Source organism: Rhinatrema bivittatum, chromosome 6 (assembly GCF_901001135.1).
Source record: "Rhinatrema bivittatum chromosome 6, aRhiBiv1.1, whole genome shotgun sequence".
Lineage (NCBI taxonomy): Eukaryota > Metazoa > Chordata > Amphibia > Gymnophiona > Rhinatrematidae > Rhinatrema > Rhinatrema bivittatum.
Window position 1 is genome coordinate 309,979,711 of NC_042620.1, and position 12,284 is coordinate 309,991,994.

Genomic DNA, 12,284 nt, shown 5'->3' on the forward strand with positions numbered 1-12,284 from the left:
GGTAACTCACACATACAATATAGACACACACTTGCAATGTGTATATTGTGTGCCCAGAAATTTTTTTGTTTGTAATCAAGCCCTTACATTTTTCCCCTAATTTTAGGTGCCACAAGCAGTAGAACTTAGTATCACAATGATGCAAAGTTGTAGAAACCTCAGAGACCAGGGTTTTTTTTGTTTTTTCATGTGCTCTTGACTCACAATATGACTTAACATCAGCTCCAGGGTTGGCATTAAATTTGCATCGTTAAAAAAATACGTTGGTCAACTGGTGATTTTTTGCATCGGGGTAATAGCTAATAGCCTCATCTACATGGCACATACACATGATGAGCGGTGCTATTAGCTACGCATTTGTTTTGTAAGCGTGTTTTGGACGGCTAATCCCCTTATTAAATCGGGAGTTAGTCTAGTGTGTCCAAAACACACATCCAACCACAGGTTAACCTGTGCACTAGGCTGAGCGCACTTTATTATATCGGCTCCTGAGTCTGAGGTAAGTTGAAACTATACAATACAATACAATTTGTATTTCTATCCCACTGGTCTAGAATAAAATACAAATCAAAGAAGCTAACATCAAATAAAATTCAATAATTGCAATCAAATATACAATATATGTTGCGCACCCTATCTGCACTCGGCCTGCGCACGGACCTGCTTACTTTCCCAACTCTTCTGCAGGTCCCAGGTCAGCCTCTCCTGTAGCCGCAGCTAGCTCCTCGAGGCCTCGGCGGGGCTCGACATGCTCCGTAGCGTCGGCCTTGCCCCTAGGCATGCGCCCGGACCGCCCTGTCCCTTACAGGGCCAGTGGCGGGTCCTAGCTCCGCAGCATGTCCTGATTGAGCACAGTATATCAGGAAGTTCCTGCCTTCACTTCCTTGCCTTGGCAATCAGGTCGACACCATGTGTCTACTAGTTTGCCTAGTGTCTCATCCCTTGTTCCAATCTTGTTCCAGTCCTGTTCCAGCGTCCTCCTGTTCCAGCGTCTGTCTGTTCCTGCGTTCCCTCATGTAGTACCTCTTGGACTGACTCTCTGGTACTGACCTCTGCTTGTTCTTGACTACGCTGATTGCTGCCTGGATTCTGACCTCTGCCTGCTCTTGACTACACTGATTGCTGCCTACATTCTAACCTTCGCCTGCCTCCTTGACCACGTCTGATCTCTGGAACCTGACCCCTGCTTTGGCTGACTACTCTCGGACTGACCTTTGGAACTTGACCTCTGCAATCACTGACCATGTCTCCTTGAGCCTGGCACTGCTCCTAGCCTTGTCATCACAGACACTGTTCTAGCCTTCCGTGATTTCCCAAGTCTCTAGTTCTGACATCAACTGTGCACCCTTGATCCTGGTGGGCACACCTCTATACTTCCTATCCAGGAGAGCCTGCGAGGCCCACCTAAGTCCAAGCAGCCCGGGTCCCCAAGGGCTCCACCTGGGGGGACCTCAGGCTTCCAGTGGTGAAGCTCCAGCTAGCCTTTGTCTCCTCCTGTGCTCCGCCTCCTGGTGGCAGTTGCTTCCTGGGCCAGACCAGGAAGCCCCTCCTCACTGTCTCAGGACAAGGGTCCACCTTCAGGTGCAACAATATAAATATAAACAAGGACAGAAATACAAAACAATCATCTAAAATCATTCAATGAATAAATTAAGTTATCCAAAGTTAATACTTAGAACATTAGCAAAGTAAACATTACAACTCTATATTAACTCAAATTCCCCCATAGGACTAATATTTGATCCTAACAACCATAAAGTTTCACCTTCACTGCGCACCCATTCGGCGACCCATTTCCAGAACTAGATCAACTCTTCACCCTGTCCGGAAGGTGGAGACTGGCCTAGAGCTACAGATGCAGGTGGAAATTGGCCTATGCTATTCATCTGCACCGGCTCTTAGTAACCTAGTAAATGATGGCAGATAAAGACCAAAAAGATCTATCTAGTCTGCCCAGCAGTGATTTTATGCAGATCTATCCAGAGTAGATCTAATTCCCACATGGAACCCAACCCCCAGTTCCGGCATATTCTCTATTGGGTTGCAATTGCTGCTCTGTGCACGTTACCCTATGCCCTTCAGGAAGCACAATGCAGCTATATCACTGCTGCCTTGGGCTGCAACTGCTGCTCAGTGAAGGTTTCCCAGAACTTCATTACCATTCTCTTGCCACTAGGAATCCTCTCTGTTTATCCCATGCTTTTATGAAGTCTGTCACTGTCCTTGTCACCTTCACCTCCTCTGGATGAGCATTCCAGGCATCTATTGCCTGATGTTACTCCTGAATCTACCCCCTTGGAGCTTCATATTGTGACCCCTAGTTCTGTAGCTTCCTTTCCATTGGAAAAAGTTTGGATTCATGTGCATTAATCCCTTTCGAGTATTTAAATGTCTGTATCATAGTCCCCCATCTTGCCTCTCTTCTAGCGTATACATATTCCTTCAGTCTCATCTCACAGGGCTTCCAGTACAAACTCTGCACCATTAAGTTCTCCTTCTCTGAAACGTTTATATCCTGACTGAGATATGGCCTCCAGAACTGAATACAGTACTCCATGACTGTAAATAGACATGATTACCTCTTTTTTTTTTTTTAGTAGTTATGTCTCTATGCATCCAAGCATCCTCTTGGATCTGGCTGCCACCTTGTCGCACTGTTTTGCTACCTTGAGATCATCTGTCACTATCACACCAAAGTCCCTCTCTTGATTGGTGCACATCAGTTTTCCATCACCTACTGCATACCGCTCCTGTTGTTCACTGCACGTTTTGGCATTGAATCCTAACTGCCGAGTATTAGACCACTCCTCAAGGTTTTTTACTTCACTTTTCTATTCTTCACCCTGCCCTGGAATCGGAAGCAAAGCATGCAGTTGGAGTCTGGCCTGGAGTTCATGCTGCAGCTGCTGGTGGAAATAGAAGCTGAATTATACTGACTATGCTAACGTGGCTGCTCCCAAGGATTAAGGGGAAATACAATGGGACTCCTTAAAGAATTATAAAAGCATTGACATAGCAGTGAATTTTGTTTCCGGATATAGAGCAGGACCATTTGTTATGTATGATTTTTTTTAAAATCTTGCACGGTACATAAAGGATACAGCTTTCACTTTAAGAAGTGAGGTTACCATTGCTGTCTCCATGCAAACTAACGTATAGCTAATGCTCACAGAATACTCCAAAAGAGATATGACAACCCTATTCCTTATTATTTAGTTCAGGTGCTGCAGGCAGTGTTAGAAGATACTTCCCTGCAAATCAGATCAAAGCTAATAAAGTCTCATGTTTCAAATAATCTGATATGACTAGTTTATATCTGGCTCATGCAGTATGGCTCAGGCTGATGTCATCACATTCCTATTTTTTACAGAAAAATGAGGGAGTTACACCATTTTACATGATAATAGAGGTTGCAATTAAGGGGATGTGTTTTTGGTAATTTTTAAACCATGGTTGAAATTCCAAGTATGGAATCAAAATATTGTTTTATGATGTAAGAATATGGAGAACCTATCCATTTTTCCACTGTGACCCATCTGAAACATGGCACCACCAAGGTAGACCATTTTTTTGTTTTCAGCTGAAAAGTCACATTGGAGGGGCCATGGGGCAGTCCAGCACCTGGAGGAATGGGTATGGGCTGTCAAAGGTGACGTGAATGATGTTACTTCCAAGGGAATGAAGTCACTTTATGATCTAATGATGTGCACAGCAGATGGAAACACTACAGAAAACAAAATAATGGAAAGAAAAAAAAAAAGATGAGTGAGACAAGAAGAGTTATGTGTTTATAAAAATCAAACTGCTGCTGCCTGCTAATGGAGTTAGGTTATGTGGCCAAGAGATGTGGACTGTGAAGTCACTTTATACAGCAAAAGAAAGCAAGAAAGAAAAAAGCATCAAGAAGGAATAATTTGCAGTAAAAATCCTAATTGCAGATGTTAGGATTCTGAAGGTAGTACTTTCTAAATGAAGAATACTGCAGTTGTGTTAGTGTTTGTTGGCACAGAATTCAAGACAATGGTCCAACACAACATTACAGCGCTGTTTAGGAGGAAGGTGGAGCAGTGGAAAAGGACAGAATCAGGGGACTTGACTGGGGGAGAAGTAAAAGATCACCAACAACCTGGGAGGAGGGGTTGAGCATAGGCAGGCTGAGCGTGAGGGACCCACAGACAGTTGGGGGGAAGGAGGAGGAAGAAGAAGGGTGAAGGACCAGTGGCCTAGTTTGGGAAGAATGGAGGCGCAGCAGACTGTGACCAGAGGGGAAGGGAAGAAGAGATACTGGGTAGGTCTGGAGGACACACGATGTGCAGAGATGAAGCAGTATAGAAAAGTGGTGACCTAGAGGGGGCAACAGGTGGGTTGAAAAGCACCAGTAGTCATGGAATCAGATTTTGTTGGCTTTGGATTCAGTTGCCTCATTAAGAGCAAGCTCTGTTATTAGTATATGTTTTATTATGATTGTATATTTTGTATGCCACCCAGGACCTCTGAATGGGTGACTCATAAATATCTAATATGCATTAGAGATGTGCATTTGTTTTTGCCAAATTGGAAAATTTCAACAAAATTGTCCAATTGGCATGTTTCGGGGAGCCTGAAAAACGATCGGGATTTTCCCCTTTTTTCACGAAAAATCATTTTTCGGGTTAGTCGCGCTAACAAAAACTAACAAAAAGTAACAAAATCTAACAAACTAACAAAAATTAACAAAATCTAACTCCCCATTAGTGCGCGCTAACGGGGAGTTAGCATGCACTAACCCAAAAAACGATTTTTTGCTAAAAAAAAACCCCGAACCGCAAAAAAATGACATTTCCCGTGGCGGCAGAAAAACAAAGAATGACCCGAACACAAAAAACAATTCACATCTCTAATACGCCTAGACAGAATAGATTTTCTTGGTTTTCTCAGGATGTTATTCAAGTCAAACAAAATTTACATTGTCCTGAAGGGAGACAAAGAAAGTCAGGGTGCTCAGCCGATATGAAGCATACCAGCTGAAGCTGAGAGCCTGCCGGATTCTGATTAATAAGACCAAGAAGGAGGTTTTTTCTGTTAAAATACAAGCCTCATTTAAACAGCCTGGAAATCTATTTAGAATCACAAAGGAATTAATTGAAAAACCTACTGGCAGAGGCCTTAACCTGGATATTAATTGTGGAGATATGGCTAATTATTAGGGATGAGCAGGGGGAAATTTTAAATGCTGAAAGGCTCTGGGATAGTGGTACAAGCGAACCACAATACCGACAGAAGACAGGGGTTTGTGAAGGTACCAGGTGGGAGGGGGAAGGAGGGAGGGAGAACAGGGGGCATTGAATGAAGATTTTGCTAAATTGGGGAGGGACGGGGAGAAGGAAGGCTGCCCAGCAGGCCTCTATCTGTTTTATTTTAAAAGTGCTTTTAGAAAGGTTGGTGGGAGTGAGGAGTGATCAACTCAGCAAGATTAATTCTTTTTTCTATTGGTTGGGGGGCATGGGAATCGGGGCACAGGCCATGCATTATTTTCTGTTTTTCCTTTGTACTACATACACCGGCTACATTCTTTTGCATATGGTTGATTAAGTCTAAAGATATCCGAGAACACAATCCTGGATAACTTTAGACCTGTTCCTGGTGCCAACTAGAGTTAGCAGAAAAACTTATTCGATTGTCTCCTAGGAGTTAGTCAAGTTTCCTGGCTAACTCAGCCCCTGAAATGCTCATTAGCTGCTCTCTTAAAGGTAAATTTTTAAACCCTGGTGCGTGTAAATCCCGGAGTTTACACGCGTGGCCGGGTCTTATGCATGCCGGGCCAATTTTCAAATGGGCCCGGGCATGTGTGTGAACCCCGGTATGCAATTACATGCTGGGGCCTGAAAAGGGAGGGGTCTGGGGGGCAGAGTGGGGCGGTCCGGGGGGGCAGGGAGGGGCGGGGCTGGAGGTGCGGGTACAGTGGCCATTTGCCACTGTGCCGACACATGCAAGTTGCTTCTGTTCTGGGAAAAAAAATAGTTCCCTCCCAGTCCGCTCCTTAATTGGAGCGGACTGGGAGGGAACTGGGGTAGGCCGCGATAGGTCGCCGTGCAAAACTAAAATCTATCCCCCCACACGCACACCGTACTCACATGCACATGCATGTTACAAAATCCGGCGCGCATGTGCGTGCGGCCTGCCGATTTTATAACATGCGTGCACGGCACACGCATGTTATAAAATTGCGCAGCCATGTGCGTGCGCCTGGTAGCATGCACGCCTCATTTTTTAAAAATGTACCCTTTAATTTTCAGCCAGAGAATGACTTCTCTGGCTTAAAGTTAGTTGGATATGTTCTGTGGATATTGAAAACTTGGCATTTAGCCAGATAACTTGTGTGTTTTTTGGCTAAATGCCTTTGAATATTGGCCTCAATATGAACACATAAATAAATGATATTTTCAGATACTTCCAGTTAATATCATGGAAACTGAAGCACTAATGAATACTAATAATGATGGGTAACAGTAACAATTTCAAATAATTAAAAGTATAAATTAAAATTAGATAATATGAAAATCAATACGTGCTATCAATAAGATCTTTTGATAAATAATATTTGTGAAAATGTGATGAAAATGTTGGCATGCATGTATAATAAGATAAAAGTGATAGTTTTTGGAATTGTTTCTGCAGAATAGTAGATTTATTCCACTAACCTACACTGACAGTGACTTTTTGGCATAAAACTGAGCTCTTTGTCCTATATAACTGGCTTTAGTAGCTATCATTTATTTACTTAATTTCTTCTCTGTACTTCTGTTATCATGAACACAAGGACAAAGAAAAATGTACAGTTTATTTTTTTTTTTTTTTTGCAAGCTTCGTTTATTCTGGTTCTTTGCTTTAAAAAAAGGAAACTTAAAGATGATAATATGGTTGAAGACTTATTCATAAATAAGCAATAACCTTGCTAAAAAAATACACAAGACAGAAAAAAAAAAAATTTCAAAACAAAAAAAAATTACAGCTTCATATAAGCCACCATGACAGCTTCCAAAAATTAAAAACATAACTATACCCAAAATCGTTTGTATATTGCACTTTATACAAAAGAATATCTTGGAATTTACTATATATAGATATAAACTAACCAAAATAAACATTAAATAAACTGAAACGTGAATAAAAAAAAAACTTTACATGAAAATAACAAAATAATATTTTTTACATGCAAATCCCTAATCTGTTTTTTTATTTTTTGCATCTGGGTGGGGGTGTTTTATCAGTTAAAACCTAAAAACAGAAGCACCACCTATATTATTGAAAGGCTCTTTAATGCTGTGAGAAATCCCCGAGCTACCCAATCCTTATCATCCCTCTAAGTTGGGCTCTTACAGCTCTTTGTTTTTTCGTTCTTTTTTAAATTTTCTGTTCATATATTTTGAACCTGCTTCATTACATTCTGAAAACAGCAACTATGCTTTATTTAGCTAATGCCTTTTCACCTAAGTGCCCAAGGTAAGTTACAACATTTAGAGCAACCGCCAGCATGATTTCATGCTAGTGAAGATTTCAAATGCTTCCACAATCCATTTACATAATCACAGCAGGTTGTAAGTCTGTGAGTTTTCATCATTTATGATGACCTTTCATTCCTGAAAATTTTACCCCCCACCCCCTTCAGGTGTTGCTCCACATGTCATACACCCTAGAAAAGCCAGCAGTACATTTTTGTGCCAGTGAATTTTCTCAATTTTCACTCATCCTGATTAAACCTTTGAGGTACTTTGACTTCTATCTGCACTCTGACTCTGGTGTCTAACAGAGCATCAATATAAAAATGTGTTTTATTTCACTGATAGAGCCTAAAATATAGTGGCATAAAAACATGCCAACGGCTGTTCTAGTATAGTCACATCTTTGCAACACTACCTTTATTAAGAGCATAAGCACAAATAAACAGAAATAAAGATATTTTAATAGTAACATAGTAAATGTCTGCAGAAAAAACCCAAGCGGCCTATCCAGCAATCTTTTTTTTTTATTGTTTTTATATTATTCTTATTGTAATTGTTGTGCTGTGCAGATTATCCCAGTCAACACAGATTTTCCTTATCTTTGCCTCCATCATAGTTTTAAAATAACCAAGCTCCATAAAAATGGAATCTGGATTTGATTGTGTTTAACCTCCTAAATAGCTATAAGATTTCATTTACAGTAGACACAAAATAATGATAGATTAATTTTACCTTGTGTATTGGCATTTACTCTATCAGCTAGCCAACCAAAATATGGAAATTCAGTGAGAACTAGATTTACAGGCCATCTAATTAGCATAAACTTAAAACCAATAATAAAAATGATGATGCAATCTACAAAATACAGACTACTAAGAGTAATGTGACACTGATGTGCAAGGAAGTTTGACTAAAAGGTCAAGTTTTCAAGTTTTGCATAAAAATATCAACCTCCCTAATCACCCACATTTCCTTTGACAAGAAATTCAACAGTAAGAGTATTGAGCATGACCAGGTCATTTCCTAGACCTGGCTACTTTTGCTACAGACAGTAGCAATAATAGTTAATAAGCCACTATTTGCCAAACTCAAGATCTTTAAGGGGGCGTAGGGTATTAATTGATCTTTAAGATAATTTGTCCCTTCTCCATTTAAGATCTGAAAGGTCAGAGAAAATTCTTTGAATTGTATATGGCATTCAATGGGTAACCAGTGGAGGAGCAAGTACAGAGTGATATGTTCCCTCAACTTAGTTCCAGCTACAAAACAAGTCACCATATTTTGGTCAAGCTGTAGCCTGCTAAGTATTTTAGCTAGGGCATTATAGAGTCAAACCTTGCAGTGACAGCAGCGAGCACCAGCTTCACTAGATCTTGATTACTTAAGAAGTTACCTATATGCTGAATATAGTAGAATTAGAATATTAGGAATTAATAAGAAAGGAATAGAAAACAAAACTGGGAATATTGATCCATGGTGCAGCCACACCTTGAGTATTCGTTGCAATTCAGAGCAGAACTAGAAAAAATACAGAGAAGGGCAACAAAAATGGGTTGGCTTCCTTTTGAAGAAAAAAGGGAAAAGTCCATAAACTGTTATTAACCAGGTAGACCTGGGGAAACCCACTACTTATCCCTGGGTGTCAGCAGCATGGGATCTGTCTACTGTTATGGGATTCTGCAAGATACTTGTGCCTAGACTGCCATTGTTGGAAATAGGATTCTGGGCTTGATGGACTCTCAGTCTGCCCCAGTATAAAGGAAAAACAGGTAAGGACTCTTTAATTTGGAGAATATAGGACTTAGAAGGGATATGATAGAGGTTTATAAAAGTATAAGTGGTATGGAACTATGGAACAGGTTAATAGGGAATGCATATTTGAACTATGAAATAGAGATGGGCATTTGAGAGAAACAAAATAGGAAATGAGATGAAATTTCCTATTTTGTTTCATTTTGTTCTCACAGCAAAACGATTGTAAATAAAGTGAAATTTCATTGGTTTTTCATCTTTTGTTTTAAAAAAAATCAATCCATTAGGCCTAGGCCCAGGCCGGAAGCCAGGGTCTCAACTAGGGAATAGGAAAAGGCCCAAAGCAGGGGCGGCAGATTATACTCTAGCATGATGCCAGGGCCGGGACCTGGACCTAGGCCCGAGGCTGGGCTTTGTCTAGGCATAGGCTGCAGCCTGATGCAGGAGCCATAGCCTAAGCCTGAACATGACACCGGGTCTTGGTTGAGGCCTTGGCTGAGACCTCTTTGACCCCCTGACACCCCTAGTCCACCCTCTCAGGCATATTGGAATCTATATTCAAACACAGTCTGGATAGCAAAGTTGGCCAGATAAACTTATCCAGCTAACTTTGGAGGTATATTTAATAGTGCAGTCGCACAATTGAATATAGCCAGCTATCTTAAAGTTAGCTGGCTAACTATGTGCCTAACTTTAGGACAGTTATTTGGTCCAACTAGATTCAACTAGACCTAACTCATCCTGCTAAATTTGAATATTGGAGTAGGCCACTTAACTTAGCCGGCTAACTCAACTTCTTCCAGTTATGCTCCCGGAATGCCCCTAACTTAGCCAGCTAAAATCTAGCCACCTAACTTATTAGGAGGCTAGAATTTAGCCGGATATGTGCCCAAATATTAACTTAGCTGGCTAACTTCTGAGTTAGCTGTCTAATTGCTTTGAATATTGACCTCACCAGTAATACCTGGTGGCCTAATGGGGCCCGGAGTGCCCTCTAGGCTCTGGGCCCAGCACTGTCTCAATTGAAAATGATGCTGGCCGGTCACAATACAAGTTCTCCCCTATCACATGATGAGGCATAAATTCTATAGCAGCTGGCTGGCACCATTTTGAATTGAGAGGGCACGGGGCCCAGAACCTAGGGGGGCCACCACATATTAAAGGTATGCCTGAAGAGTGGACTAGGATGGATTAGGGGGTCAAAGGTTGAGGAAAGCATAAAGCCGGGTGAGGTTAGACCCAGGAGGGAAGGGTATTTTCTTGAAAAGGAGTTGGGTAGGGGGCAGAGGCATTCACAACATTTCTTTGTTTGAATATTAAGGCCACCTCTAGAGATGGCGGTGGTTGAGCAAGTCTCAAAGGACCCCTGGGGTGGCTTACTCACTGAGGGGAGGTAATGATTGGGATGATATTGCTCTTTAACAAGAGGGTGGCCCTGGGCAAAGGGGCTTCCTTAGCACGGTTCTTAGGGCCTTTACCCATGGTATTTCTTCCCCATGGTATTCCCCATGTTGGAGAAAATACCACAGGGGTAGGTTAAATAGCAATATTGGGGGTAAAATACCACAGCTAAGTAAATCACTCCCTACGTTAGGTGCCTCATGCTGAAAATTCACCCTAGGTGCCTAACATTTTTCCTCACCCTTACTCTGTTCCGTAACTACCCACTTTTTAGGCATCTAAATTTAGGTGCCTAGTAAAACTAGGTGTCTAGATTTAGGAGCTCAGTCCTAGACGATTTTCAAAGGGGCCAATTTAGGCACCTAATTCCCTTTTAGGCACTAAACCCCTCTGAAAATTGACCCCAAAGGAATTTAATAGAGGCATTGGTTTCTATAGCCATTACCAGACAGACTTCCTGTAGCTGTAAATTCTGTTTTTTATCTGTTTCCCTCAGCTTTTTCACCTATCTCCAAACACAACAAAAGTAATAAGGAAAAAAGAAAATGTTTCTCCATGTTCTTGTACTTTGTGGTCTCACCACACTCAGCATCATTGCCAAAGAATGTGCAGTAACTTGTATAATCAATCTGTACTGACAGTAAGCACTGCATGCAAATGTGAGTTAGAAAAGAGGATGGAAGTGTTGCTAAGTAACATGACAACACCCATGGCTACACAAAGTATGGTTTGCATGGAAAAAAAACATTGCTGTATTGGGGGATTTTTGATTTTCTAGCAGATTTAGCCTGAATAATAGGTACAAGATTAACAGCGCTAGAAACCAGATTTCTCTGTTCTAGGAAGAGTGGGAGGCAACGCGAGTCTCCAGACGGTTTCCCACAGCAGGATGATGGAAGTGTGGGCTTGGCTGATGCCTTCATTAAAATCTTGCTTTCCTAGAACAACGGGGTTTTTTTTGTATGCAGTTCCTTTTTGCTCCTTGCAGGTCATTAACCTGTGTCAAGAGGAGGTAAGGGACGGTAATTTTCAAAGGGGCGTGCGGGCGCACATCAGCACATGAGTGTCGGCACGCGGACAAGGAAGGCGGCAATTATATACATCTAGCGAGCAGGTTATAAAAAAACCCTGCTACGTGCGCCCCCTTGTAAGTTTGTGCACACCCAGCCCACACATGTCGGGCTTCTGCCGCGGCACGCAAGTTGGGGAATTGAATAACGGGCGCGCATCCACACCACGTCCGTTTTCACCAGTTTGTCCACCGGTTCCCCCAGTGTAGAGCTTGTGCCTCCAAACCGCCCTTGGTTTAATAGCTTCCATTCCCCCCCCCCCCCCCCCCCAGCCCAGACCCTTTAAACTCCTCAAAGATGGCTGATTGTTTGATTTTTTTTTTTTTTTAACTCACACCTCCTCCATAGCAGAAGTAAAGTTATGCGGCACTGGGGGCATTAAGTATTTACGTGCTTATCTCTTGGCCAGGGCCTGAAAGGTCCTAGGCCTGCCCAGACCATGCCCCTCTTTGAATCCCCGTGAGATGTGCGAAGCGGGAGAGGCTCGCACAACTCTAGGCTTTGAAAATGGGGTGGTCGGTGCGCAAAAGCTCATCTTATGTGCGCACCCCCTAATTGACGCACGCGCCAGGCTTTTAAA